This window comes from Aedes albopictus, chromosome 1 (genome assembly GCF_035046485.1).
Source record: "Aedes albopictus strain Foshan chromosome 1, AalbF5, whole genome shotgun sequence".
In the NCBI taxonomy this organism is placed as follows: Eukaryota; Metazoa; Arthropoda; class Insecta; order Diptera; family Culicidae; genus Aedes; species Aedes albopictus.
The window spans coordinates 250,507,547-250,534,985 of NC_085136.1; the positions used below are offsets into that span (position 1 = coordinate 250,507,547).

General features: G+C 44.6%; 1 protein-coding gene across 7 annotated transcripts in view; it reads right to left on the bottom strand.

Moving 5' to 3' along the window:
• The window catches only part of LOC109400406 (polypyrimidine tract-binding protein 2), a 1,522,650-nt gene that overhangs the window by 415,651 nt on the left and 1,079,560 nt on the right, over positions 1 to 27,439 (bottom strand). For 5 of the 7 annotated variants that reach the window (XM_062846598.1, XM_062846603.1, XM_062846594.1 and 2 more), the window contains one exon: positions 20,927 to 21,873. The exons of 1 other annotated variant lie outside the window; for it this stretch is intronic. The gene's annotated coding sequence lies outside the window, so the exon portion shown is untranslated. The remainder of the gene's footprint in view (positions 1 to 20,926; positions 21,874 to 27,439) is intronic. One more of the 7 variants, XM_062846596.1, reaches the window with a different exon arrangement.

Consider the following 27,439-nt stretch of genomic DNA (forward strand, 5'->3'; position numbering starts at 1 on the left):
ATTCTGTGGAGAAACCTCTCAGGATTCTATGGAGAATCCTCTCAGGATTCTGTGGAGAATCCTCTCAGGATTCTGTGGAGAATCCTCTCAGGATTCTGTGGAGAATCCTCTCAGGATTCTGTGGAGAATCCTCTCAGGATTCTGTGGAGAATCCTCTCAGGATTCTGTGGAGAAACCTCTCAGGATTCTGTGGAGAATCCTCTCAGGATTCTGTGGAGAATCCTCTCAAGATTCTGTGGAGAATCCTCTCAGGATTCTGTGGCGAATCCTCTCAGGATTCTGTGGAGAATCCTCTCAGGATTCTGTGGAGAATCCTCTCAGGATTCTGTGGAGAATCCTCTCAGGATTCTGTGGAGAATCCTCTCTGGATTCTGTGGAGAATCCTCTCAAATTTTTGTGAATAGTCAGGATTTTGGGGAGAATCCTCGCAGGATTTTGTAGGAAATCTTCACAGGATTATGTGGAGAAACCTCTCAGGATTCGGTGAAGAATCCTCTCAGGACAATGTGGAGAATCCTCTCAGGACAATGTGGAGAATTCTCTCAGGACAATGTGGAGAATCCTCTCAGGATTCTGAGGAGAATCCTCTCAAAATTCTTTGAAGAATCCTCTCAGGATTCTGTGGAGAATTCTCGTAGGATTCTGTGGTGAATCCTCGTAGAATTCTGTGGTGAATCCTCTCAGGATTCTGTGGTGAATCCTCTCAGGATTCTGAGGTGAATCCTCTCAGGATTCTGAGGAGAATCCTCTCAGGATTCTGAGGAGAATCCTCTCAGGATTCTGAGGAGAATCCTCTCAGGATTCTGAGGAGAATCCTCTCAGGATTCTGAGGAGAATCCTCTCAGGATTCTGAGGAGAATCCTCTCAGGATTCTGAGGAGAATCCTCTCAGGATTCTGAGGAGAATCCTCTCAGGATTCTGAGGAGAATCCTCTCAGGATTCTGAGGAGAATCCTCTCAGGATTCTGAGGAGAATCCTCTCAGGATTCTGAGGAGAATCCTCTCAGGAATCTGTAAAGAATATTTTCTGGATTATGTGGAGAATCCTCTCTGAGAAGAATCTTCTTTGGAGTCTGATGATTCATGTGATTAATGAATCTCATATATTTTATGGAAGAAATCCCCAAAACGCCCCTTCAGAAACATCAACTGTTCATGGCTGCAGTTTCAACCATCCGTCGCTGGCCAACCGAACGACCTCCTCTCGGCAATGCTCATTGTGCATCGAAAGCACACTCAATTGGTTGGATATTTGCCCAAGCATCTGTGTGCATCTGCCTTCTATTTGCTCGCACTGGGTGACGGACGACGACTTTGAAGGGGCCGGCCGGCTGCTGGTTTGCGCGAAATGACATTGTTGAGCATCTCTCCGTCGCATCGTCCCATCATCCAGCCTAACCGTTTTGTGATAGCACAATGGGTCTCTCGTCCGTCCTCAGCATCCAGTGGAGCTATAAGGCCGGTTTGCATTCGTCGTTCGTGTGTATCGTTTGACCGTTCGTCGGTAACTTATTTATTGTTCAATTGACTTTAATAAACTATGACGACGTCGACGACGACTTGGTCGTCGTGAACGTCAGCAAACATGTGTTGCATACTGCTGGAGGATGCGGCTACCCGAGTGCGTGGAAACGAAAAGAACTCCTTATGAAGATTTTGGAGTTCTTCATATTGGCTGCAATAGTCCAAAAGCCTTGAGTTCAAGGATTCTCTAGATTTCCAAAAGCTTCCTGGAATATACACTTCAAGATATGCAGATCAAATTATCTGTTTTTGGATGGTTTCTTAATACGGCACCATGTAATTCTAGTTTAAGCTTTTGGCGTCCACGAAATTAATACTCCAAAAAGTTCCTGAAATACAGGACTTGAGATCTACAAGCGCAACCAGTGCTCTGTCGGTAGATATTCGATATGGTTTTTATCTGTGAAGGCCAGATACAATAAACTAGGGAATGCATTAGGATCAACTTCTCTTTTAGGTCTTTCGAGAACTACTTGTAATTCAGGCCTTGAAATCTACAGAGATAGCTAGTGATCCATAGACTGTTTTTGAATGCGGTCTCTATCCGTTGAAGTTCACAGAAGCAAACAGAATGGAGTGTTGAGCTCATCGTCTATTCTAGATAATCCAGCATGTTCTTATCAAAACCAGTCACCATTCTGTTCCGCATCCCTTCTCGGGAGCTTCCGAAGCGAACCTCAGTGTCAAACTTCATCAAGGGGAGAAGGCCGTTTTGTCGCCGTTTGGTTGGTCGGATATACACACTCTCGCTCGTTCTCCAACATCTCTGTGCGCGCAGAGTGTATATATGTTAATTAAGGCAATTGATTGTGATCGCTTCCCATCGCAGCCAGCGCTCAGAGCTCGGGCTTGGGTCAGCCTCAACTCATCCATCTATATTGATGAACTGCCTGTCGTTGCGTTGTGTGGCGGTTCATCTCTCGGTCTTCATCATCACCGTCGTCGTCGTCGTCGTTGAAATCGTCATCGCATCGAATTTGCTTGGCTTTTGGGGCGGAGGGTGGTTGTTGTTTGTCTGTTTGAGATGAAATACACTCATCGAGCTGCTGCTGCTAAGAGACTAGCAGATCGGGACGTTATGACTCCGCGTGGCTTCCCCCCTCCGCAACTTGGTGGTTGTCATCTGGTTAAGAGGTTCGTCGTCGCACAACGGGTAGTGCACAGGCGTTTTTTCGGCGATTTGGGAACGACGACAACGGCAACGATGATGAATATATGGAAACTGATGATAATTTCTTGGAGTGTTTTGCTGGGAGATTGACGATACGCTGTTGTCAAGGTGGGGAACACCTAGCGAATGTAATTTATGGAAATGTTTGGAATCGAAATTCGTGAAGGGTCAAGCAGAGCTCAAGGACTTTAGGTGACCATGTGGTTTTGGTTTGCATGTGATTACATGCATAACTCGAAATTATAAAGTTTATGTCTAATTCATGGGTTCCCAAACATTCAGTTACGCGACCTCCTTTGGCCAGCAGAAGTACTTTATGCGACATATCAAAGAAATTCCCTCATATTCTACTCAGAATCCGGAAAGGATTTTGCTCAGAATCCTAAGAGGACTCTGCTCAGAATCCTGAGAGGATTCTCCTCAGAATCCAGAGAGGATTCTCCTCAGAATCCGGAGAGGATTCTCCTCAAAATCCGAAAAGGATTCTCCTCAGAATCCGGAGAGGATTCTCCTCAGAATCCGGAGAGGATTCTCCTCAGAATCCGGAGAGGATTCTCCTCAGAATTCGGAGAGGATTCTCCTCAGAATCCGGAGAGGATTCTCCTCAGAATCAGGAGAGGATTTTCCTCATAATCCGGAGAGGATTCTCCTCAGAATTCGGAGAGGATTTTCCTCAGAATCCGGAGAGGATTCTCCTCAGAATCCTGAGAGGTCTCTCCTGAGAATCCTGAGAGGATTCTCCACAGAATCCTGAGAGGATTCTCCACAGAATCATGGGAGGATTCTCCACTGAATCCTGAGAGGATTCTCCACTATATCCTGAGAGGATTCTCCTCAAAATCCGGAGAGGATTCTCCTCAAAATCCGGAGAGGATTCTCCTCAAAATCCTGAGAGGATTCTCCTCAGAATCCTGAGACGATTCTCCTCAGAATCCGGAGAGGATTCTGCTCAGAATCCTGGGAGGATTCTGCTCAGAATCCTGGGAGGATTCTGCTCAGAATCCGGAGAGGATTCTCCTTTGAATCGTGAGAGTATTCTCCACAGAATCCAGAGAGGATTCTCCACAGAATCCTGAGAGGATTCTCCACAGAATCCTGAGAGGATTCTCAACAGAATCCTGAGAGGATTCTCAACAGAATCCTGAGAGGATTCTCCACAGAATCCTGAAAGGATTCTCCACATAATCCTGAGAGGATTCTCCACAGAATCCTTAGAGGATTCTCCACAGAATCCTTAGAGGATTCTCCACAGAATCCTTAGAGGATTCTCCACAGAATCTTGAGAGGATTCTCCACAGAATCCTGAGAGGATTCTCCACAGAATCCTGAGAGGATTCTCCACAGAATCCTGAGAGGATTCTCCACAGAATCCTGAGAGGATTCTCCACAGAATCCTGAGAGGATTCTCCACAGAATCCTGAGAGGATTCTCCACAGAATCCTGAGAGGATTCTCCACAGAATCCTGAGAGGATTCTCCACAGAATCCTGAAAGGATTCTCCACAGAATCCTGAGAGGATTCTCCACAGAATCCTGAGAGGATTCTCCACAGAATCCTGAGAGGATTCTCCACAGAATCCTGAGAGGATTCTCCACAGAATCCTGAGAGGATTCTCCACAGAATCCTGAGAGGATTCTCCACAGAATCCTGAGAGGATTCTCCACAGAATCCTGAGAGGATTCTCCACAGAATCCTGAGAGGATTTTCCACAGAATCCTGAGAGGATTCTCCACAGAATCCTGAGAGGATTCTCCACAGAATCCTGAGAGGATTCTCCACAGAATCCTGAGAGGATTCTCCACAGAATCCTGAGAGGATTCTCCACAGAATCCTGAGAGGATTCTCCACAGAATCCTGAGAGGATTCTCCACAGAATCCTGAGAGGATTCTCCACAGAATCCTGAGAGGATTCTCCACAGAATCCTGAGAGGATTCTCCACAGAATCCTGAGAGGATTCTCCACAGAATCCTGAGAGGATTCTCCACAGAATCCTGAGAGGATTCTCCACAGAATCCTGAGAGGATTCTCCACAGAATCCTTAGAGGATTCTCCACAGAATCCTTAGAGGATTCTCCACAGAATCTTGAGAGGATTCTCCACAGAATCCTGAGAGGATTCTCCACAGAATCCTGAGAGGATTCTCCACAGAATCCTGAGAGGATTCTCCACAGAATCCTGAGAGGATTCTCCACAGAATCCTTAGAGGATTCTCCACAGAATCCTTAGAGGATTCTCCACAGAATCCTTAGAGGATTCTCCACAGAATCTTGAGAGGATGCTCCACAGAATCCTGAGAGGATTCTCCACAGAATCCTGAGAGGATTCTCAACAGAATCCTGAGAGGATTCTCAACAGAATCCTGAGAGGATTCTCAACAGAATCCTGAGAGGATTCTCAACAGAATCCTGAGAGGATTCTCAACAGAATCCTGAGAGGATTCTCAACAGAATCCTGAGAGGATTCTCCACAGAATCCTGAAAGGATTCTCCACATAATCCTGAGAGGATTCTCCACAGAATCCTTAGAGGATTCTCCACAGAATCCTGAGAGGATTCTCCACAGAATCCTGAGAGGATTCTCCACAGAATCCTGAGAGGATTCTCCACAGAATCCTGAGAGGATTCTCCACAGAATCCTGAGAGGATTCTCCACAGAATCTTGAGAGGATTCTCCACAGAATCCTGAGAGGATTCTCCACAGAATCCTGAGAGGATTCTCCACAGAATCCTGAGAGGATTCTCCACAGAATCCTGAGAGGATTCTCCACAGAATCCTGAGAGGATTCTCCACAGAATCCTGAGAGGATTCTCCACAGAATCCTGAGAGGATTCTCCACAGAATCCTGAGAGGATTCTCCACAGAATCCTGAGAGGATTCTCCACAGAATCCTGAGAGGATTCTCCACAGAATCCTGAGAGGATTCTCCACAGAATCCTGAGAGGATTCTCCACAGAATCCTGAGAGGATTCTCCACAGAATCCTGAGAGGATTCTCCACAGAATCCTGAGAGGATTCTCCACAGAATCCTGGGAGGATTCTCCACTGAATCCTGAGAGGATTCTCCACTATATCCTGAGAGGATTCTCCTTAGAGTCCGGAGAGGATTCTCCACAGAATCCTGGGAGGATTCTCCACTGAATCCTGAGAGGATTCTCCACTATATCCTGAGAGGATTCTCCACAGAATCCTGAGAGGATTCTCCACAGAATCCTGAGAGGATTCTCCACAGAATCCTGAGAGGATTCTCCACAGAATCCTGAGAGGATTTTCCACAGAATCCTGAGAGGATTATCCACAGAATCCTGAGAGGATTCTCCACAGAATCCTTAGAGGATTCTCCACAGAATCTTGAGAGGATTCTCCACAGAATCCTGAGAGGATTCTCCACAGAATCCTGAGAGGATTCTCCACAGAATCCTGAGAGGATTCTCAACAGAATCCTGAGAGGATTCTCAACAGAATCCTGAGAGGATTCTCAACAGAATCCTGAGAGGATTCTCAACAGAATCCTGAGAGGATTCTCCACAGAATCCTGAAAGGATTCTCCACATAATCCTGAGAGGATTCTCCACAGAATCCTTAGAGGATTCTCCACAGAATCCTTAGAGGATTCTCCACAGAATCCTGAGAGGATTCTCCACAGAATCCTGAGAGGATTCTCCACAGAATCCTGAGAGGATTCTCCACAGAATCCTGAGAGGATTCTCCACAGAATCCTGAGAGGATTCTCCACAGAATCCTGAGAGGATTCTCCACAGAATCCTGAGAGGATTCTCCACAGAATCCTGAGAGGATTCTCCACAGAATCCTGAGAGGATTCTCCACAGAATCCTGAGAGGATTCTCCACAGAATCCTGAGAGGATTCTCCACAGAATCCTGAGAGGATTCTCCACAGAATCCTGAGAGGATTCTCCACAGAATCCTGAGAGGATTCTCCACAGAATCCTGAGAGGATTCTCCACAGAATCCTGAGAGGATTCTCCACAGAATCCTGAGAGGATTCTCCACAGAATCCTGAGAGGATTCTCCACAGAATCCTGGGAGGATTCTCCACTGAATCCTGAGAGGATTCTCCACTATATCCTGAGAGGATTCTCCTTAGAGTCCGGAGAGGATTCTCCACAGAATCCTGGGAGGATTCTCCACAGAATCCTGAGAGGATTCTCCACAGAATCCTGAGAGGATTCTCCACAGAATCCTGGGAGGATTCTCCACTGAATCCTGAGAGGATTCTCCACTATATCCTGAGAGGATTCTCCTTAGAGTCCGGAGAGGATTCTCCTCAAAATCCGGAGAGGATTCTCCTCAGAATCCTGAGAGGATTCTCCTCAGAATCCTGAGAGGATTCTCCTCAGAATCCTGAGAGGATTTTCCTCTGAATCCTGAGAGATTTCTCCTCAGAACCCTGAGAGGATTCTCCTCACATCTCCGAGAGGATTGCCCTCAGAATCCTGAGTGCATTGTTGGCAGAATCCTGAGGGGATTCTTGGCAGAATTCTGAGGGGATTCTTGGCAGAATCCTTAAAGGATTCTCGTCAGAATCCTAAAAGCATTCTCGTCAGAATCTTGAGAGGATTTTCCTCAGAATTATGAAAGGATTCTCGTCAGAATCCTGAGAGGATTCTCGTTAGAATCCTGAGAGGATTCTCCTCAGAATCCGGAGAAGATTATCCTCAGAATCCCGAGGGGATTCATGGCAAAATCCTGAGAGGAGGGCAGAATCTTGAAGGAATTCTTAGCAGAATCCTGAAGGGATTCTTGACAGAATCCGGAGGGGATTCTTGACAGAAGCCTGAGAGGATTCTACTTGAAATCCTGAGAGGATTATAATTGAAATCCTCAGATGATTCTCGTCAGAATCCAGAGAGGATTCTAGTCAGCATCCTTAGGGGATTCTCATCAGACTCCTGAGAGGATTCTCGTCAGAATGCTAAGAGGATTCTCCACAGAATCCTGCGGGGATTCTCCTCAGAAACCTGGAAGGATTCTCCTCAGAATCCTGGTAGAATTTTGCTCAGAATCCTGGGAGGATTCTCCTCAGAATCTTAAGAGGATTCTCCTCAGAATACTGAAAAGATTCGAATCCTTAGAGAATGCTTCTCAATATCCTGAAATTAAGTTTCTGAAAGCATCCCAAACTTCTGGGAGAAGCTTTCCAAAGCATCTGGTAGAAGCTGTAAGAAAGCTTCCGCTAGAAGTTTTCTCAAGCCTCCAAGAGAAGTTTTCCCAAGTTACTGGGAGAAGGTTGTCTTACTTCCTGAGGGAAGCTTTCCCAAGCTTCTGGAAGAAGCTTCTCTAAGATTCTGAGAGAAGCTTTCCAAAGTTTTTGGGAGAAGCTTTCTTTTGCTTCGAAGAGAAGTTTTCCGAAAAAAATGAAAGGTTTTAAGTTATCTTAAACTCTTGCGAAAGGCATCAATCAGAAATCGTAGATGCCATTGCAACAACAATGACACCGAAGAACGAAGCGTAGGTTCTAAAACCCAATCATCTTGCACAGTTCCAAGATGCCTTTCAGTTTCGATTATTTGCTTCTCCGTCGGAATTAACTTCCCCAATTGTAGGAAGCGAATTCCGAAGGTTCCAACTAGTACACCTCACATCAGCCACCAACCACGCCGTCGCCGTCGGCGTCGGTGGTGGCCACCGACGCTGAGGACTACGCGTTCAACTGGAACTGGCTTGATTATGTTTGTCTGTTTGCGTTGTTGGGAAAGTGGGGTTATGAACTGCGAACTCGACTCGGGTTGAATTGTTGGAATAGTTATTACCGAGAATAACTAAATGCGGTGCCCTGGTTGCTGTAAAGCCACCACCGACCGCACCGACGACGACGGTGTAGCATATCATCATATCGATATCGATGTTGGGAGAGAGAATAGATTCGAAACGTACCGAGAGCCTACACATTCTGCGAAGTATGTGTGTTTGTGTCTGTATGTGTGCTTCGTATGGGAAATAATTAACTGCGGTAGAACGTTCTTGGCCGGGAATGACGAGATGATGAGGAAGAGGAACAGGAGGAACAACAACTAGAAGACGTGGTTTTGATGCTTGCTTTGGGACCCGGCAGGGAATCTGAAGTTGGCATTCTTATTGGAAATGAAAGATCGTTGCTCGGGATTCTCGGGAGTTCAAACGCCGAACGAACCGAGAGTATGTATAGAAATTGCAAATGCTCCTAGCACAGAGCGGTTGCGTGCCATGGTATTGAACGATGAAGGAAGACTATCAGGCATTTTTAATTGCAACTGGAAGGAAAGTCGAATAATTAGAATTTCGACATTGATTTCTTAACAGTTACTAAGTCATAAGTCCTTTAACAATAAAACTTAGAATTATAGGATTTCCTTTAGAAATCCTTAAGGAACTCCTCTGACAATCTTTTAAGAAGTCCTTCTGGAAATTTCGGAAGAAATTTCTCCGACAATTACTTCGGAAAGTCATCCGGTAATTTCTTCAAAAATTTCTCTACTCAGGAACATCTCTGCAATCTCTTTATGAATTACACGACATTTTTCGGAAGTTTCTTGGGCAAATAGATTGGGAATTCTTCTGGATTTATTTAATAAACAAAAATCTTTGGAAATTTGTTAAAGAATTCGCGGCATTCCTTCGGAAATTTCCTTAGAAAACGTTCACAAGTGTTGAAAGAGGGGGAGAACCTAGAAAACCCCAAAAAAAACCCTGAACCGATTATATGAATCTTTCGTTAGAAACTCCTTTGGGATGTTTTTGGGAATGCCTTCAATAAATTGCCTCAAGGTATTTCTACAGGAAGTTCTGTGGTTACAACTTAGGAATCTCTCAACGCAATTACCAGAATATGCCTAGAGAATATGCAGGAGAAATGCACAAAAGACATTCTAGATCCCTAGGTCCCTGAATATGTAGGAGAACTTCATGACAAAACCCGATAAATTGCAAATTGCCTATGGAAAAAAAAATACTGGACTCAATGAATCCCAAGTAGAATATCATAAGAAAATACTTGAGAAATTAGTGAAGAATCTATCATTTGTTCGGAGTTTAGTCTGACAATTTCCTTAGAAATACTTCCGATTATATCTTAAGGAATTCTTCACGAAGTTTCTTTAGCATCTTACTCGACACTTTGTCCAGGATTTCCTTTGAAAACATCCAGCGATTATTTTTTGGAAACTTCTCTGGCATTTCTTCAAAAATTTCCGTTAAAACTTTTTGACAATTTTTTTGCAAATTCTTCAGGAATTCCTCTAAAGAAAATCCTTAACAAGCATCACCAGCACTTCAAATAATTACCAAAATAATAGGTAAAGATATCACCGGAGATTTTTTTAAAGAAAATTCCAGAAGAATTCCACAAATTGAAGAATTCCTTATTCATAAAAAATGCCCCATACTTCGCTAAAGGAATACCTGAGATCTTTTCGGACGGACTAAAGAGGTCAGAGAAACTTTTGAAGAAACTATCAGGAGAGTTGCTCAAGGAACAGCTGGACAAATTTTCGAAGACATTACGGAAGGAATTCCTTGAAAACATAACCAAAGGAATTTGTTATGAAAAATTCGTAATGAAAATTCCACAAGAAAACCTAAGAAAGTTGCCGAATAATTGCAAAGATCATTTCCTAGAAAATTTCTGAAAAACGCCGAATAATAACAAAGTCTATTTCCTAGAAAACTTCTGAAAAGATTATGCTGAAAAATTTCACGAATTTCCAAATAAACTGCGAATTCCTAAAGAAGTCTCTGGAGGAATTCCCGATATTATTGATGCAGGAACTTTAAAAAGATTTCAGAACATCTAAAAAAAAAACAGGCTGAAGAACTCTCTGATAACAGAGGATGCTCATCAGAATCCTATGAAGGTTCTCTTCGGAATCCCCAGTATCCTGAGAGGATTTTCTTTAGTTTCTTGAGAGGATTCTCTTCAGAATACGGAGAGGAATATTTTCAGAACCCTGAGAAAATTCTCATCAAAACCCTGAGACAATTTTCTACAGAATCTTTAAAGGATTCTCCTCAGAATCCTGAGAAAATTCCAGTCAGGATCCTGAGACGATTCCTGTCAGAATCCTGAGAGGATTCCTATCAGAATCCTGAGACGATTCCTATCAGAATCCTGACAGGATTCCTGTCAGAATCCTGAGAATTTTCTTTTCAGAATCCTGAGAGAATCCGTTGAAATTCTGAGAGGATTCTCGTCAGAACCCTGAGAGAATTTCCCACATAATCCTAAAAGGATTTTCCTCAGGATCCTGAGAGGATTCTTGTAAAAATCGTGAGTGGATCCTCCTCACAATCATGAGTGGCTTCTCCTCAGAATCATGAAAAAAATTTCGTCAGAATCCTGAGTATTCTTGTAAAAATCGTGAGTGGATTCTCCTCAGAATCACGAGAGGATTCTATTAAGAATCATGAAAGAATTTTCGTCAGAATCCTGAGTGGATTCTGCTCAGAATCATGAGAAAATGTTAGTCAGAGAGTGAAAGGATTCCTGTCGAAATCCTGAGAGGATTCCTATCGGAATCCTAAGAGGATTCCTGTCGGAATCCTAAAAGGATTCCTGTCGGAATCCTAAGAGGATTCCTGTCGGAATCCTGAGAGGATTCCTGTCGGAATCCTGAGAGGATTCCTGTCGGAATCCTGAGAGGATTCCTGTCGGAATCCTGAGAGGATTCCTGTCGGAATCCTGAGAGGATTCCTGTCGGAATCCTGAGAGGATTCCTGTCGGAATCCTGAGAGGATTCCTGTCGGAATCCTGAGAGGATTCCTATCGGAATCCTGAGAGGATTCCTGTCGGAATCCTGAGAGGATTCCTGTCGGAATCCTGAGAGGATTCCTGTCGGAATCCTGAGAGGATTCCTGTCGGAATCCTGAGAGGATTCCTGTCGGAATCCTGAGAGGATTCCTGTCGGAATCCTGAGAGGATTCCTGTCGGAATCCTGAGAGGATTCCTGTCGGAATCCTGAGAGGATTCCTGTCGGAATCCTGAGAGGATTCCTGTCGGAATCCTGAGAGGATTCCTGTCGGAATCCTGAGAGGATTCCTGTCGGAATCCTGAGAGGATTCCTGTCGGAATCCTGAGAGGATTCCTGTCGGAATCCTGAGAGGATTCCTGTCGGAATCCTGAGAGGATTCCTGTCGGAATCCTGAGAGGATTCCTGTCGGAATCCTGAGAGGATTCCTGTCGGAATCCTGAGAGGATTCCTGTCGGAATCCTGAGAGGATTCCTGTCGGAATCCTGAGAGGATTCCTGTCGGAATCCTGAGAGGATTCCTGTCGGAATCCTGAGAGGATTCCTGTCGGAATCCTGAGAGGATTCCTGTCGGAATCCTGAGAGGATTCCTGTCGGAATCCTGAGAGGATTCCTGTCGGAATCCTGAGAGGATTCCTGTCGGAATCCTGAGAGGATTCCTGTCGGAATCCTGAGAGGATTCCTGTCGGAATCCTGAGAGGATTCCTGTCGGAATCCTGAGAGGATTCCTGTCGGAATCCTGAGAGGATTCCTGTCGGAATCCTGAGAGGATTCCTGTCGGAATCCTGAGAGGATTCCTATCGGAATCCTGAGAGGATCCCTGTCGGAATCCTGAGAGGATTCCTGTCGGAATCCTGAGAGGATTCCTGTCGGAATCCTGAGAGGATTCCTGTCGGAATCCTGAGAGGATTCCTGTCGGAATCCTGAGAGGATTCCTGTCGGAATCCTGAGAGGATTCCTGTCGGAATCCTGAGAGGATTCCTGTCGGAATCCTGAGAGGATTCCTGTCGGAATCCTGAGAGGATTCCTGTCGGAATCCTGAGAGGATTCCTGTCGGAATCCTGAGAGGATTCCTGTCGGAATCCTGAGAGGATCCCTGTCGGAATCCTGAGAGGATCCCTGTCGGAATCCTGAGAGGATTCGTGTCGAAATCCTGAGAGGATTCGTGTCGAAATCCTGAGAGGATTCGTGTCGAAATCCTGAGAGGATTCGTGTCGAAATCCTGAGAGGATTCCTGTCGGAATCCTGAGAGGATTCCTGTCGGAATCCTGAGAGGATTCCTGTCGGAATCCTGAGAGGATTCCTGTCGGAATCCTGAGAGGATTCCTGTCGGAATCCTGAGAGGATTCCTGTCGGAATCCTGAGAGGATTCCTGTCGGAATCCTGAGAGGATTCCTGTCGGAATCCTGAGAGGATTCCTGTCGGAATCCTGAGAGGATTCCTATCGGAATCCTGAGAGGATTCCTATCGGAATCCTGAGAGGATTCCTGTCAGAATCCTGAGAGGATTCCTGTCAGAATCCTGAGAGGATTCCTGCCAGAATCCTGAGAGGATTCCTGTCAGAATCCTGAGAGGATTCCTGTCAGAATCCTGAGAGGATTCCTGTCAGAATCCTGAGAGGATTCCTGTCAGAATCCTGAGAGGATTCCTGTCAGAATCCTGAGAGGATTTCTGTCAGAATCCTGAGAGGATTTCTGTCAGAATCCTGAGAGGATTCCTGTCAGAATCCTGAGAGGATTCCAGTCAGAATCCTGAGAGGATTCCTGTCAGAATCCTGAGAGGATTCCTGTCAGAATCCTGAGAGGATTCCTGTCAGAATCTTGAAGAATCTATCATTTGTTCGGAGTTTAGTCTGACAATTTCCTTAGAAATACTTCCGATTATATCTTAAGGAATTCTTCACGAAGTTTCTTTAGCATCTTACTCGACACTTTGTCCAGGATTTCCTTTGAAAACATCCAGCGATTATTTTTTGGAAACTTCTCTGGCATTTCTTCAAAAATTTCCGTTAAAACTTTTTGACAATTTTTTTGCAAATTCTTCAGGAATTCCTCTAAAGAAAATCCTTAACAAGCATCACCAGCACTTCAAATAATTACCAAAATAATAGGTAAAGATATCACCGGAGATTTTTTTAAAGAAAATTCCAGAAGAATTCCACAAATTGAAGAATTCCTTATTCATAAAAAATGCCCCATACTTCGCTAAAGGAATACCTGAGATCTTTTCGGACGGACTAAAGAGGTCAGAGAAACTTTTGAAGAAACTATCAGGAGAGTTGCTCAAGGAACAGCTGGACAAATTTTCGAAGACATTACGGAAGGAATTCCTTGAAAACATAACCAAAGGAATTTGTTATGAAAAATTCGTAATGAAAATTCCACAAGAAAACCTAAGAAAGTTGCCGAATAATTGCAAAGATCATTTCCTAGAAAATTTCTGAAAAACGCCGAATAATAACAAAGTCTATTTCCTAGAAAACTTCTGAAAAGATTATGCTGAAAAATTTCACGAATTTCCAAATAAACTGCGAATTCCTAAAGAAGTCTCTGGAGGAATTCCCGATATTATTGATGCAGGAACTTTAAAAAGATTTCAGAACATCTAAAAAAAAAACAGGCTGAAGAACTCTCTGATAACAGAGGATGCTCATCAGAATCCTATGAAGGTTCTCTTCGGAATCCCCAGTATCCTGAGAGGATTTTCTTTAGTTTCTTGAGAGGATTCTCTTCAGAATACGGAGAGGAATATTTTCAGAACCCTGAGAAAATTCTCATCAAAACCCTGAGACAATTTTCTACAGAATCTTTAAAGGATTCTCCTCAGAATCCTGAGAAAATTCCAGTCAGGATCCTGAGACGATTCCTGTCAGAATCCTGAGAGGATTCCTATCAGAATCCTGAGACGATTCCTATCAGAATCCTGACAGGATTCCTGTCAGAATCCTGAGAATTTTCTTTTCAGAATCCTGAGAGAATCCGTTGAAATTCTGAGAGGATTCTCGTCAGAACCCTGAGAGAATTTCCCACATAATCCTAAAAGGATTTTCCTCAGGATCCTGAGAGGATTCTTGTAAAAATCGTGAGTGGATCCTCCTCACAATCATGAGTGGCTTCTCCTCAGAATCATGAAAAAAATTTCGTCAGAATCCTGAGTATTCTTGTAAAAATCGTGAGTGGATTCTCCTCAGAATCACGAGAGGATTCTATTAAGAATCATGAAAGAATTTTCGTCAGAATCCTGAGTGGATTCTGCTCAGAATCATGAGAAAATGTTAGTCAGAGAGTGAAAGGATTCCTGTCGAAATCCTGAGAGGATTCCTATCGGAATCCTAAGAGGATTCCTGTCGGAATCCTAAAAGGATTCCTGTCGGAATCCTAAGAGGATTCCTGTCGGAATCCTGAGAGGATTCCTGTCGGAATCCTGAGAGGATTCCTGTCGGAATCCTGAGAGGATTCCTGTCGGAATCCTGAGAGGATTCCTGTCGGAATCCTGAGAGGATTCCTATCGGAATCCTGAGAGGATTCCTGTCGGAATCCTGAGAGGATTCCTGTCGGAATCCTGAGAGGATTCCTGTCGGAATCCTGAGAGGATTCCTGTCGGAATCCTGAGAGGATTCCTGTCGGAATCCTGAGAGGATTCCTGTCGGAATCCTGAGAGGATTCCTGTCGGAATCCTGAGAGGATTCCTGTCGGAATCCTGAGAGGATTCCTGTCGGAATCCTGAGAGGATTCCTGTCGGAATCCTGAGAGGATTCCTGTCGGAATCCTGAGAGGATTCCTGTCGGAATCCTGAGAGGATTCCTGTCGGAATCCTGAGAGGATTCCTGTCGGAATCCTGAGAGGATTCCTGACGGAATCCTGAAAGGATTCCTGACGGAATCCTGAGAGGATTCCTGACCGAATCCTGAGAGGATTCCTGTCGGAATCCTGAGAGGATTCCTGTCGGAATCCTGAGAGGATTCCTGTCGGAATCCTGAGAGGATTCCTGTCGGAATCCTGCGAGGATTCCTGTCGGAATCTTGAGAGGATTCCTGACCGAATCCTGAGAGGATTCCAGACGGAATCCTGAGAGGATTCCTGTCGGAATCCTGCGAGGATTCCTTTCGGAATCCTGAGAGGATTTCTGTCGGAATCCTGAGAGGATTTCTGTCGGAATCCTGAGAGGATTTCTGTCGGAATCCTGAGAGGATTTCTGTCGGAATCCTGAGAGGATTCCTGTCGGAATCCTGAGAGGATTCCTGTCGGAATCCTGAGAGGATTCCTGTCGGAATCCTGAGAGGATTCCTGTCGGAATCCTGAGAGGATTCCTATCGGAATCCTGAGAGGATTCCTGTCGGAATCCTGAGAGGATTCCTGTCGGAATCCTGAGAGGATTCCTGTCGGAATCCTGAGAGGATTCCTGTCGGAATCCTGAGAGGATTCCTGTCGGAATCCTGAGAGGATTCCTGTCGGAATCCTGAGAGGATTCCTGTCGGAATCCTGAGAGGATTCCTGTCGGAATCCTGAGAGGATTCCTGTCGGAATCCTGAGAGGATCCCTGTCGGAATCCTGAGAGGATTCGTGTCGAAATCCTGAGAGGATTCGTGTCGAAATCCTGAGAGGATTCGTGTCGAAATCCTGAGAGGATTCGTGTCGAAATCCTGAGAGGATTCGTGTCGAAATCCTGAGAGGATTCCTGTCGGAATCCTGAGAGGATTCCTGTCGGAATCCTGAGAGGATTCCTGTCGGAATCCTGAGAGGATTCCTGTCGGAATCCTGAGAGGATTCCTGTCGGAATCCTGAGAGGATTCCTGTCGGAATCCTGAGAGGATTCCTATCGGAATCCTGAGAGGATTCCTATCGGAATCCTGAGAGGATTCCTGTCAGAATCCTGAGAGGATTCCTGTCAGAATCCTGAGAGGATTCCTGTCAGAATCCTGAGAGGATTCCTGCCAGAATCCTGAGAGGATTCCTGTCAGAATCCTGAGAGGATTCCTGTCAGAATCCTGAGAGGATTCCTGTCAGAATCCTGAGAGGATTCCTGTCAGAATCCTGAGAGGATTCCTGTCAGAATCCTGAGAGGATTCCTGTCAGAATCCTGAGAGGATTTCTGTCAGAATCCTGAGAGGATTCCTGTCAGAATCCTGAGAGGATTCCAGTCAGAATCCTGAGAGGATTCCTGTCAGAATCCTGAGAGGATTCCTGTCAGAATCCTGAGAGGATTCCTGTCAGAATCCTGAGAGGATTCCGGTAAGAATCCAGAGAGAATTCATGTAAGAATCCCTAAAGGATTCCTATCAGAATCCTGAGAGAATTCCTGTCAGAATCCTGGGAGGATTCCTGTCAGAATCCTGGGAGGATTCCTGTCAGAATCCCGGGAGGAATCCTGGGAGAATTCCTGTCAGAATCCTGGGAGGATTCCTGTCAGAATCCTGGGAGGATTCCTGTCAGAATCCTGGGAGGATTCCTGTCAGAATCCTGGGAGGATTCCTGTCAGAATCCTGAGAGGATTCCTGTCAGAATCCTGAGAGGATTCCTGTCAGAATCCTGAGAGGATTCCTGTCAGAATCCTGAGAGGATTCCTGCCAGAATCCTGAGAGGATTCCTGTCAGAATCCTGAGAGGATTCCTGTCAGAATCCTGAGAGGATTCCTGTCCGAATCCTGAGAGGATTCCTGTCAGAATCCTGAGAGGATTCCTGTCAGAATCCTGAGAGGATTCCTGTCAGAATCCTGAGAGGATTTCTGTCAGAATCCTGAGAGGATTCCTGTCAGAATCCTGAGAGGATTCCTGTCAGAATCCTGAGAGGATTCCTGTCAGAATCCTGAGAGGATTCCTGTCAGAATCCTGAGAGGATTCCTGTCAGAATCCTGAGAGGATTCCTGTCAGAATCTTGAGAGGATTCCTGTCAGAATCCTGAGAGGATTCCTGTCAGAATCCTGAGAGGATTCCGGTAAGAATCCAGAGAGAATTCATGTAAGAATCCCTAAAGGATTCCTATCAGAATCCTGAGAGAATTCCTGTCAGAATCCTGGGAGGATTCCTGTCAGAATCCTGGGAGGATTCCTGTCAGAATCCCGGGAGGAATCCTGTCAGAATCCTGGGAGAATTCCTGTCAGAATCCTGGGAGGATTCCTGTCAGAATCCTGGGAGGATTCCTGTCAGAATCCTGGGAGGATTCCTGTCAGAATCCTGGGAGGATTCCTGTCAGAATCCTGGGAGGATTCCTGTCAGAATCCTGGGAGGATTCCTGTCAGAATCCTGGGAGGATTCCTGTCAGAATCCTGGGAGGATTCCTGTCAGAATCCTGGGAGGATTCCTGTCAGAATCCTGGGAGGATTCCTGTCAGAATCCTGGGAGGATTCCTGTCAGAATCCTGGGAGGATTCCTGTCAGAATCCTGGGAGGATTCCTGTCAGAATCCTGGGAGGATTCCTGTCAGAATCCTGGGAGGATTCCTGTCAGAATCCTGGGAGGATTCCTGTCAGAATCCTGGGAGGATTCCTGTCAGAATCCTGGGAGGATTCCTGTCAGAATCCTGGGAGGATTCCTGTCAGAATCCTGGGAGGATTCCTGTCAGAATCCTGGGAGGATTCCTTTCAGAATCCTGGGAGGATTTCTGTCAGAATCCTGGGAGGATTCCTGTCAGAATCCTGGGAGGATTCCTGTCAGAATCCTGGGAGGATTCCTGTCAGAATCCTGGGAGGATTCCTGTCAGAATCCTGAGAGGATTCCTGTCAGAATCCTGAGAGGATTCCTGTCAGAATCCTGAGAGGATTCCTGTCAGAATCCTAAGAGGACTCCTGTCAGAATCCTGAGAGGATTCCTGTCAGAATCCTGAGAGGATATCTGTCAGAATCCTGAGAGGATATCTGTCAGAATCCTGAGAGGATATCTGTCAGAATCCTGAGAGGATTCCTGTCAGAATCCTGAGAGGATTCCTGTCAGAATCCTGAAAGGATTCCTGTCAGAATCCTGAGAGGATTCCTGTCAGAATCTTGGGAGGATTCCTGTCAGAATCCTGAGAGGGATCCTGTCAGAATCCTGACAGGATTCCTGTCAGAATCGTAACAGCCCAAGTAACAATAACAGCTGAATAACAGCTTATTCAGCCAAAATTTTCATATTAAAGCCTAAGAGTGGCTTATTCAGCTGTTGAACAGCAAAAATGTTTGTTGGGAGGATTCCTGTCAGAATCCTGAGAGGGAGGATTCCTGTCAGAATCCTGAGAGAATTCTTGTCAGATTCCTGAGAAGATTCCTAACAGAATCGTGAGAGGATTACAATCAAAATCTTGAGAGGATTCCTGTCAGAATCTTGAGAGGATTCTTGTCAGAATGCTGAAGGATTTCATGTCAGAATTTTGAGAGGATTCATGTTAGAATCCTGCGAGGATTCCTGTCAGAATCTTGAGAGGATTCCTGTCAGAATCTCATGAGTATACTAATCCTCTGCAGAATCCCGAGAAGAGTCTTCACATAATCGTGAGACGATTCTTTTCAGAATCCTGATAGGATATTCTGCATAATCCCGAGAGGAGTCTTCACAGAATCTTCATACGATTCTCCACGGAATCCACCGAGGATTCATCACAAAATCCTTGAAAGGTTCTTCACAGAATCGTGATAGAATTCTCCACAAAACCCTGAGATGATTCTCCACAGAATGCTGAGAAGATTCTCCACAGAATCCTGAGAGAATTCTTCCCAAAGCTCGGAAGAGGATTCTCCACAGAATCCTGAGAGCATTCTCCACGAAATCCTGAGAGGATTCTTCAAGGAATACTGAGAGGATTCTCTATAGAATCCTGAGAGGATTCTCTACAGAATCCTGAGAGCATTCTCTAAAAAATACTGTGACGATTCTCCACATAATCGTAAAAAGATTCTCAACAGAATCCTGAGAGAATTCATCCCAGAACTTGGAAGCAGATTTTCCACAGAATTGTGAATCCTGAGAAGATTCTCCACAGAATCCTGAGAGGATCTTCTACAGAATCCTCCACATAATCGTAAAAAGATTCTCCTTAGAACTGAATGGGCTTTTCACAGAGTCCTGAGAGGATTCGCCCTAGAATACCGAGAGAACTATCCTCAGAATCCTGAGATGATTCTCTACAGAATCATTACATTCTTCTCAGAAACCTGAAAGTATTTTCGTCTGAATCCTGAAAGGATTCACCTCAGAATTTTGAATGGTTTCTTCTTAGAATTCTGAGAGGATTCTGGTTAGAATCCTAAGAGGATGATTCTCAGAATCCTGAAAGTTATTTCCTCAGAATCCTGAGAGAAATCTGCTCAGAATCCTGAGAGGATTCTCCTCACATTCCTGAGGGGATTTTCCTTAGAATACTACCGAAAGGATTCTCATCGGACTCCTGAGAAGAATCTCCTCAGTATTTTTTTCAGAATCCCGAGAGGAAGCTTTTGAGTATCCTGACAAGATTCTTTTCAGAAGGCTGAGAAGATATTTCTCAGAATCCAGACAGGATTTTTCTCAGAATCTTGAGATTTTTCTTAGAATACGGAGAGAAATCTTCTCGGAATATGAAGAAGACTATTCTGCAAATCCAGAGAGAATTTTCCTTGGAATCCTAAGATGATTCTTCACAAAATTCTGAGAAGTTCTACATAAAATCCTGAGAAGATTCTCCACAAAATCTTGCGAGGATTTTTCTCAAAATCTTGCGAGGATTCTCCACAGTATCTTTCGAGTTTTCTCCACAGAATCCTTTGAGGATTTTGCACAGAATCCCTACAGGGGTTTTCACAGAATCCTGAGGGAATGCTCTACTGAAACCTGATAGGATTCCCTACAAAATTCTGCAAGGATTCTCCATAGAATCATGAGAGGATTTTCCACAAAAACCTGACTAGATTCTCCATATAATACTGAGAAAATGTTCCACTGAAGCCTGACAGGATTCTCCGCATAATCCTGAGATGACTCTCCCCATAATCGTGAAAGGTTTTTGCGCAACATCCTAAGAGAATTCTCTTCAGAATCTGGAGAGGATTCTTCTCAGAATGCTCAGAGGATTCCTTACTTTCCAAGGAGAATATTGTTTAAATTTTCAGGAGAATTTTTCCCATGTTTCCAGTAGAAGCCTCTCAGAGGACCCTTATTAAATTTTAGAAATAGCTTTAGCAGGCTTCCAAGAGAACTCGCAAATATTTGAGTGTAGTTTTCTAAACTTTCCAAGCTTTACAAAAAGTCTCGACGAAGACTGCCTAAACTTGACTGAGAGGTTTTTCAAGGTCTCTTGAACATTGGTTGTACATACAAATTTTCGCAATAAACGTGTTACTCAAATTCAAATAAAGTGTTTTCGGTAGTTAGAACATATCATATAAATCAACATCTCAACTCAAAGTAAGCAACCCATCTCTGTGATATTCGGTGAAAATCCAGCTTTCCGCTCGAATTTTTACCGCTCAACTACGGAATCGATCGTTTTGTGTGCGCGATCGTTCATATAGTAGAGAACAAAAAAAAGGAGATGAGTTTCGCTTACCCAAGTTTAAGAAAAATTGCACATATATGTGCTGTCGCTTCCAGGAACGAAATTCGATAGGTGCAGAATGTTATAGATGAGAAACTGAATCTCGGCTACGCTGCTTACGTTTTACTTTGATTCTGTTGTGTACGTCTGGATCTGCAGAACTGATTGCACTTGGTTTTCTTTCGCTTTCCTTCCGAAGGACTGCTGATTGTAGATCACTTTTTTATTTGAGTTACGGTTTTGAACTTGACGGTATCACAAACACACACTTTAGAACTTCAGGCTTATTTTCAATAAGATTTTTGATTAGATTTTGATTGATTGATTGATTGATTTAACGCTTCTTTGATTGTGGAACGCAATACTTTTCTTCTGTTTACGTTTGTAACACTACTAGATTTTCTCTCTTTTTCACGCAAAATAAACTCTTCTGTGGCAAATTTAACTAACAAAGATCACCGTTGGGATTGTTACCGCTGCAATAACAGACAGACGGTGTTGCACCGAAAAAGGGGGAAGACACTTTTCCTTTCAATGATTGTTTCAACGCTTCAACTGCAATACTCTCTCTTTCTTTCTCTCTCTTTCGCTCGCTCCGAGACGTCGTCGATCGAGACTGTTAGCACGAGTTCCACTTTTGTTTTCAACAATTCCTTGGAGAAAGGAAGGGACAAACTCCTCCACACAATAAAGGGTTACGAGGATAAGAGAGACACAAGGAACACAGACAGAAAACAGATTGCACAGTTTCACAAATATTCTGCAAACCGCCCACACAATCGACGCGACAACACTGGATCGATACGCTAGGACAACAACAGAACACAACAAAAAAATCGGTTTCAGACGAACGCGACTGGATTGTGGATTATTTTCGGGGTGTGTGATTCCGAAGGCACACTACGCAAAACTGACGGCGCGACACTCTGCTCTGGGCTGGACCCGCGTGCGCGCTGCTGCTGGAAAGAGAAGGGAGAAGAGAAGAGAAACGGTGGATCAACACACGCAGACACCGCGTGGAGGCAGAGGCGCCGGAGACACCGAGGAGAGGCTGATGCTGGTGGTGTTGCGACGATGACGACGACCACGGTGATGATGAAACTGCACAAAAGACGCGGGTAGCAGGAGAAGAAGTAGAAGAAGAAGAGTAGGATATGAAGCAGAGAGACAAGAATTTAGCTGGTGCGAAAACAGCCAAAAAGTTAGAAGGAAATCGGCGTGAGATGGTGTGAGTGTCAAGAAGCAGTTCCAAACCAGGAGAAGAAGTTAAGGCGACAGACAGACAGAAAGGGTAAAGAGTGAGAGGAGGGTGTGAGTAATAAAATTTAAAGTTTCCAGAAAGAGGCATAGAGGAAGCAGAAGCAGTAGAACCAGAGAAGGAAATGCAACAGCAACAGCAGCAGCAGTAGAGAGACAGACAGAAGCCTCGATAGAACGTACGTATGTACGTTATGGGTAAAAAAGGGAGGAAGAAGAGAACGGGAGAACCACGCGAGTGAGTGGTGTACAGGTGGTTGGAGGTCAAAGCGTTTTCGATTTTTTTTCTTTGCTGTTTTTTCGGTTTCAGGTGGAAGAAGAAGGGCGATTATTATACAATATGAACAGAAGGAGGTAAAAAGACAAAGAGCGAGATTTGTGGTGTGGTTGAGTGTGTGGAGTGGAGAGACAGAGAAGTCAAGGTTAGGAAAGCGACTGCAGTTTTGATAGATTTTTTTATTGCTGGGACAGACACAGACAGGAATAAAGAGAGAGAGTGAGAAAGAGAGAGCAAGAGTAGAATAAAGTATTTTGTTTAATTTCGTAAAAAAGAGGAAAAACTATGCAGTAGAGATCTAAAGATGGCAAAAATGCAGTAAAAGTGTGTGATTGAATGTGAATATACATATACAAGAAAGGTTAATTAGATTCTGTGGAGCTGAATCGGAACCCCTTTTCATTGTTTTTTTTTTGTCGGTTCGGAAAGAGAAAGAAAAGAACACAAGTGCAAAACGAGTAATTACAAATCGCTACCAGACTACATAACATGTAAATTAGATGCATTTCGATGTGGTTATTTCGCTAGTGAGGGAGCTAAATCTACTGGATAACATTACTTAGACTATAGGAGGATGATATAGTAAACAGTTTAATTTATACTTCTACAAATTACGAATGTACAATGCAGTAATCTTAATGTAATAAGGAATATACAAACCTGCTTTTAATATGCCACACAATGTTAACAAACAAATTCAATATTATATGATTTATAATGAGGATGATACATAGAATAGTTATATTATATAAAACGTTGAAAGAATAATTCTGCTGTAGAGGATAATGCAATCGTATCATCATAATAGTGCACAATTCAATAATCATTCAATATTGTTCATTGTTTGACATTCGGTAACGCCGAATACAATCCTCACCATATTTGTATCAGTTGGAAGAGAACACTACATTTGTTTTACTAAGAATCAAACAAAATTGGCAAATATTCAGAAAGAAAAATGAACTTTTACTAAAATCCAGAGAGGATTCTCTTCAGAATCCAGAAATATCCTGAGATTTCAGTGAGGATTTTCCTCAGAATCCTGAGAGGATTCTCCTCAGAATCCTGAGAGGATTCTCCTCAGAATCCTGAGACGATTCTCCTCAGAATCCTGAGAGGATTCTCCTCAGAATCCTGAGAGGATTCTCCTCAGTATCCTGAGAAGATTCTCCTCAGAATCCTGAGACGATTCTCCTCAGAAATCTGGGAGGATTCTCCTCAGAATCCCGGAAGGATTCTCCCCAAAATGCTGAGAGGATTCTCCCCAGAATCCTGAGAGGATTCTCTCCAGAATCCTGAGAGGATTCTCCCCAGAATCCTGAGGATTCTCCCCAGAATCTTGAGAGGATTCTCCCCAGAATCCTGAGAGGATTCTCCCCAGAATCTTGAGAGGATTCTCCCCAGAATCCTGAGAGGATTCTCCCCAGAATACTGAGAGGATTCTCCCCAGAATCCTGAGAGAATTCTCGTCAGAATCCTGAGAGGATTCTCGTCAGAATCCTGAGGGGATTCTCGTCAGAATCCTGAGAGGATTCTCGTCAGAATCCTGAGAGGATTCTCGTCAGAATCCTGAGAGGATTCTCGTCAGAATCCTGAGAGGATTCTCGTCAGAATCCTGAGAGGATTCTCGTCAGAATCCTGAGAGGATTCTCGTCAGAATCCTGAGAGGATTCTCGTCAGAATCCTGAGAGGATTCTCGTCAGAATCCTGAGAGGATTCTCGTCAGAATCCTGAGAGGATTCTCGTCAGAATCCTGAGAGGATTCTCGTCAGAATCCTGAGAGGATTCTCGTCAGAATCCTGAGAGGATTCTCGTCAGAATCCTGAGAGGATTCTCGTCAGAATCCTGAGAGGATTCTCGTCAGAATCCTGAGAGGATTCTCGTCAGAATCCTGAGAGGATTCTCGTCAGAATCCTGAGAGGATTCTCGTCAGAATCCTGAGAGGATTCTCGTCAGAATCCTGAGAGGATTCTCGTCAGAATCCTGAGAGGATTCTCGTCAGAATCCTGAGAGGATTCTCGTCAGAATCCTGAGAGGATTCTCGTCAGAATCCTGAGAGGATTCTCGTCAGAATCCTGAGAGGATTCTCGTCAGAATCCTGAGAGGATTCTCGTCAGAATCCTGAGAGGATTCTCGTCAGAATCCTGAGAGGATTCTCATCAGAATCCTGAGAGGATTCTCGTCAGAATCCTGAGAGGATTCTCGTCAGTATCCTGAGAGGATTCTCGTCAGAATCCTGAGAGGATTCTCGTCAGAATCCTGAGAGGATTCTCGTCAGAATCCTGAGAGGATTCTCGTCAGAATCCTGAGAGGATTCTCGTCAGAATCCTGAGAGGATTCTCGTCAGAATCCTGAGAGGATTCTCGTCAGAATCCTGAGAGGATTCTCGTCAGAATCCTGAGAGGATTCTCGTCAGAATCCTGAGAGGATTCTCGTCAGAATCCTGAGAGGATTCTCGTCAGAATCCTGAGAGGATTCTCGTCAGAATCCTGAGAGGATTCTCGTCAGAATCCTGAGAGGATTCTCGTCAGAATCCTGAGAGGATTCTCGTCAGAATCCTGAGAGGATTCTCGTCAGAATCCTGAGAGGATTCTCGTCAGAATCCTGAGAGGATTCTCGTCAGAATCCTGAGAGGATTCCCGTCAGAATCCTGAGAGGATTCTCGTCAGAATCCTGAGAGGATTCTCGTCAGAATCCTGAGAGGATTCTCGTCAGAATCCTGAGAGGATTCTCGTCAGATTCTGAGAGGATTCTCGTCAGAATCCTGAGAGGATTCTCGTCAGAATCCTGAGAGGATTCTCGTCAGAATCCTGAGAGGATTCTCGTCAGAATCCTGAGAGGATTCTCGTCAGAATCCTGAGAGGATTCTCGTCAGAATCCTGAGAGGATTCTCGTCAGAATCCTGAGAGGATTCTCGTCAGAATCCTGAGAGGATTCTCGTCAGAATCCTGAGAGGATTCTCGTCAGAATCCTGAGAGGATTCTCGTCAGAATCCTGAGAGGATTCTCGTCAGAATCCTGAGAGGATTCTCGTCAGAATCCTGAGAGGATTCTCGTCAGAATCCTGAGAGGATTCTCGTCAGAATCCTGAGAGGATTCTCGTCAGAATCCTGAGAGGATTCTCGTCAGAATCCTGAGAGGATTCTCGTCAGAATCCTGAGCGGATTCTCGCCAGAATCCTGAGCGGATTCTCGTCAGAATCCTGAGAGGATTCTCGTCAGAATCCTGAGAGGATTCCCGTCAGAATCCTGAGAGGATTCTCGTCAGAATCCTGAGAGGATTCTCGTCAGAATCCTGAGAGGATTGTCGTCAGAATCCTGAGAGGATTCTCGTCAGAATCCTGAGAGGATTCTCGTCAGAATCCTGAGAGGATTCTCGTCAGAATCCTGAGAGGATTCTCGTCAGAATCCTGAGAGGATTCTCGTCAGAATCCTGAGAGGATTCTCGTCAGAATCCTGAGAGGATTCTCGTCAGAATCCTGAGAGGATTCTCGTCAGAATCCTGAGAGGATTCTCGTCAGAATCCTGAGAGGATTCTCGTCAGAATCCTGAGAGGATTCCCGTCAGAATCCTGAGAGGATTCTCGTCAGAATCCTGAGAGGATTCTCGTCAGAATCCTGAGAGGATTCTCGTCAGAATCCTGAGAGGATTCTCGTCAGATTCTGAGAGGATTCTCGTCAGAATCCTGAGAGGATTCTCGTCAGAATCCTGAGAGGATTCTCGTCAGAATCCTGAGAGGATTCTCGTCAGAATCCTGAGAGGATTCTCGTCAGAATCCTGAGAGGATTCTCGTCAGAATCCTGAGAGGATTCTCGTCAGAATCCTGAGAGGATTCTCGTCAGAATCCTGAGAGGATTCTCGTCAGAATCCTGAGAGGATTCTCGTCAGAATCCTGAGAGGATTCTCGTCAGAATCCTGAGAGGATTCTCGTCAGAATCCTGAGAGGATTCTCGTCAGAATCCTGAGAGGATTCTCGTCAGAATCCTGAGAGGATTCTCGTCAGAATCCTGAGAGGATTCTCGTCAGAATCCTGAGAGGATTCTCGTCAGAATCCTGAGAGGATTCTCGTCAGAATCCTGAGAGGATTCTCGTCAGAATCCTGAGAGGATTCTCGTCAGAATCCTGAGAGGATTCTCGTCAGAATCCTGAGAGGATTCTCGTCAGAATCCTGAGCGGATTCTCGCCAGAATCCTGAGCGGATTCTCGTCAGAATCCTGAGAGGATTCTCGTCAGAATCCTGAGAGGATTCCCGTCAGAATCCTGAGAGGATTCTCGTCAGAATCCTGAGAGGATTCTCGTCAGAATCCTGAGAGGATTCTCGTCAGATTCTGAGAGGATTCTCGTCAGAATCCTGAGAGGATTCTCGTCAGAATCCTGAGAGGATTCTCGTCAGAATCCTGAGAGGATTCTCGTCAGAATCCTGAGAGGATTCTCGTCAGAATCCTGAGAGGATTCTCGTCAGAATCCTGAGAGGATTCTCGTCAGAATCCTGAGAGGATTCTCGTCAGAATCCTGAGAGGATTCTCGTCAGAATCCTGAGAGGATTCTCGTCAGAATCCTGAGAGGATTCTCGTCAGAATCCTGAGAGGATTCTCGTCAGAATCCTGAGAGGATTCTCGTCAGAATCCTGAGAGGATTCTCGTCAGAATCCTGAGAGGATTCTCGTCAGAATCCTGAGAGGATTCTCGTCAGAATCCTGAGAGGATTCTCGTCAGAATCCTGAGAGGATTCTCGTCAGAATCCTGAGAGGATTCTCGTCAGAATCCTGAGAGGATTCTCGTCAGAATCCTGAGAGGATTCTCGTCAGAATCCTGAGAGGATTCTCGCCAGAATCCTGAGAGGATTCTCGTCAGAATCCTGAAAGAATTCTCGTCAGAATCCTGAAAGGATTCTCGTCAGAATCCTGAAAGGATTCTCGTCAGAATCCTGAAAGGATTCTCGTCAGAATCCTGAAAGGATTCTCGTCAGAATCCTGAAAGAATTCTCGTCAGAA